The 3,648-nt window shown below is 45.4% G+C and overlaps 1 long non-coding RNA gene across 1 annotated transcript; it reads right to left on the reverse strand.

Moving 5' to 3' along the window:
- Nucleotides 1-1,948: 1,948 nt before the first annotated feature.
- LOC306656805 lies at nt 1,949-2,808 on the reverse strand. The gene is made up of 2 exons (XR_013762648.1): nt 2,707-2,808; nt 1,949-2,054 (listed from the first exon to the last, which is right to left on the reverse strand). It is a non-coding gene; the product is annotated as an uncharacterized lncRNA (long non-coding RNA).
- Nucleotides 2,809-3,648: the final 840 nt, after the last annotated feature.

Consider the following 3,648-nt stretch of genomic DNA (forward strand, 5'->3'; position numbering starts at 1 on the left):
ACTGCCTGGGGCAGGGGGTTAAACTCACAGAGAAAGGGAAACGTAGGTCCATCTGGTTGAGACAAAGGGAGAACTGAGTGTCCGCAGGTGGAACAGACTTGGAGGAGACTGAACCCCTTTTCTTTCTCACTCCCTGCATCTGCCTTCCACAGAATTAGTTTCGCCTTGTGGTCGTGTGATGGCTGTGTAGGGACAGAAAGCTGTGCTCCCTTTCCTCACCCATCAGAAGGGTCACGGCTGACACCACTACAACAGAAAGCAGGCTCACCAGACAAAAGTGAAACCCATTTATTGAATCGAAGTTGTGCAGGACACAAGAACCTTCAGAAGGAAGACTCAAAGACCTAGGAAAGCCTGTTTCTATGCTTAGATTTAATGAAGCATAGGCAGCTATGCAGACAGGTGATTGGAAACTCGCCCGGTGGTGCATGCCTGGAGTTCCAATGACTCAGAAAGTGGAAACAAGAGGATCTCGAGTTCAAGGCCAATCTGGGCAACTTGGCAAGACCCTCAGCAACTTAACAAGACCCTGACTCAAAATAAAAAGGACTTGGGATACAGCTCAATGGTAAAAGACCCCTGGGTTCAATTCCCAATTCAAAAATAATGAAGAAGGAAAGAAAGAGAGAGAGAGAGAAGGGAAGGGAAGGGAAGGGAAGGGAAGGGAAGGGACTCAATAAAAAGGTGTGAACTGATGGTAACAGACTGGGGGAAACCCCGAAAGGCCTGTCTGCTCAGATTCTTCTTGGCCCCTCTGGTAGCACTCCTTCCTCCAGGGCATGCACAGGACTTCTGGAATGAAGGTCTTCAAGGAAGAATGCTCTATGACTTCTAGATTTTGTGACTTGCTCTGGGGAAGTGAGGTTCTAGTTTCTATCACCTGCCTTGGGGAAGAAGAATTCTAGTTTCCACGACTCACTTCAGGGGAGAGGGCACAGAAAGAGACAGGAGGACGTGAGGAGGGCAAAGAAACTTTGCGTCTAGGATTGCTCCCCAGGGCTTTTGATTTCCTCAGCATGCCCAAGTGCCATGCTTTGGGGTGTTGTATTCTGAGCCCCAACAGCTGCCAGAAGCACCTGGGCTACAACGGTCATTGACAACTCCAGAGAAAGTGCGCATGAACCTGTGCATTTCCTGGCATTCCAAGTGAGAGTCCTATGATCACTCCTACTGCACCAACTTAGGTCATATGGTCACCAATAATTGGAACCAGGGGACTATAAACCTTGATTGGCTCAGGCCACCCAGGACCAACCATGAGCTGGGTTGGGATCGTCTTCCCTTGAGGCAAGTAGGCTGCATTAGGGAAAACAGACTATCTGAATGGAAAACAGGCTATTTTTATAAGGAAACATAGAATCTGAGAAGACGACCAACAGGTGGCCAATTGTGGCAGGAGAGCATACATATATAAGGCCAGGAATCATGGTCCTTTACACTCCTTGACTTACCTACTATGTTTTCAGTCTGACTATTTACTCCTCCTTTAAGCTAGGTCCATCCTGCTAGAAGTTTGTCTTGGCATCCTACATTCCACCAGAGGAAAGTCATGGAAATCTGAAAAGACATGACTGGAGTGAAAGCCGTAATGTGCTACCCAGAGCGGAATGCTAATCGCCCCAGATGCCGCCTGGTGCTGCCAACTGGGTGCAGCCACACCTCTTCTCTGGGCACTGCTTTGGCTAAAGAAAGTTGTCTCACCCAATGCCAAACCACTTCCCAGAGGCAACACAAACCTAATGGCTGGGGTCTGAGTCTCATTTAGGATAATTCTGAAAGACCACACCAAATCCAAAACTGCTTCTGTGTTTCAAATTGTCTATTGCCAGTGTAACAAACCACCCCAAAATTTAGTGACTTAAAACAACAATGAAGACTTATCTCTTGTGAGTCTATGCGTTGGCGGGGCTCAGTAGGGTGTCGCTTCTGCTCTGGGAGGTGGAGTTGCGGCCACTCCTGCCACTGCATTCAGCTGGAGTTAGGTGGGAGCAGAGCACCCCAGCACGTCTCTTGTCTCCAAGGTCTCTCTCCACAGATCATGAATATTTCCAGCCCTTTGAAATTTGTCAACACTTGCTTTAGGGCCCAACCTATGGTCTACTTTGGTGAATATTCTATACATTTTTCTCTTGAGCCTCACCAGCTCTGTTTTTTACAAAAAAAGAACTTATTTCATTGACAGTGAATAATGATTTATATGGCTGAGTTTTCTATTTGTCCCTTACGTCTTTTTTGTTTTTTTCTGTTCCTCCTTCTCTCTCCTTTCTTGGATGAATTGACTATGATTCAATACTTTTCTTATTTATTTATTTATTTATTTATTGTCCTACAGAATTGAACTCAGGGCTTTAGGCATGCTAAGAAAGTGCCTACCACCAAGCCACATCCCCAGCCCTTTTTATTTTTACTTTGAGACCAGGAAGTTGCCCAGGAAGTTGCCCGGGGAGGCCTGGAACTTGTGATTCTCCCTCCTGAGCCTCCTATAATTTGCCATTATTTCATCCATTAGCTTTTAAACTAAGTCTCTTGGCGTTTCCAGTGTTTCTTCGAGAACCGAGGCATGCATTTTTAATTTATCCATGCTGTTAACTCAGGCCTGCCAGCCGACCCGCCTCTACTTCCCTTATATTACCGCCTACCTGCGAACTGTCTGTTCCTCACCCCACCGCCTTTCCAGTCCTGGAATCTGTCCCTTCATTCACTCACCGTATCTGAGATACACCTGCGCGCTGGGATAAGGCCAGAAGACAGTACTCCTACTTACAGGAGTAGGAGGGGAGTTGGCTTCTTCCACCACCAGAAGTGAAAAGGCAATTTAATAATTAACAAGTGACCAGGAGTTGGGCATATACACAGTGGTAGAGTGTCTTCCTAGCATGAATGAGGCCCCAGGTCGAGGAAACTGAACAAGACCAACACATGAGATGATGCTGTTGCTGTAGAAAGTAAGGCCATTATATAGAGGAAGCCAAACACTTTCTTCCATGGTCTTGCAAGCAGATCCAATCAGCAAGACCCAAAAGAAAGAAGCCAGACCAGTGCACAGGAAGATCACGAGGCACAACTGCAGTCGTTAAACCAGAAAAGTCTGGCATGGGACCAGTTTCCTACAAGGGTGTATTTGAGGATGGTTGAAGAGCATCCTGAAATGGTAAACCCGGTGCCCACGTATGTGCCTGTAAGTTTGTGCACAGAAGTACTTTTTACAATTGCGTAAAAGTTCACAGTAGTAGGGCACTGACTGAAATGAATGATGGCTAATCATCTACACAATATTATTCAGCTATTTGACATGATGTCTGTCTATAGGTGTTGACATGGAAAAGTATGGAGAAAATATAAGCCCAGTGACAAAATCAGGTAGCAGAACAGTATGTGCTATATGACCTTATTTGTACCAGTGTATTATGGGCTGTGAGGTCTGGGGGAGGCATAGAGACAGCCTCTAAGCTTCAAACACTGCATATCCCAGGACTTAATCCAGCAATTGACACATAATAAAAATTGTTGAGCGAAAACTCTGCTAAAAATCTAGAATGCTAGTAACCTTCTAGTAATAGTAGGAAAATGGGTGGGTTTTAAAATTGTCTTTATATTCTTTTTTCTAAAAAAAAAAATGCTGAGAAGATTGTGGATTACATCATAACA

The sequence above is a fragment of the Sciurus vulgaris genome (assembly GCF_902686455.1).
Source record: "Sciurus vulgaris genome assembly, chromosome: 3".
NCBI classification, from domain to species: Eukaryota; Metazoa; Chordata; class Mammalia; order Rodentia; family Sciuridae; genus Sciurus; species Sciurus vulgaris.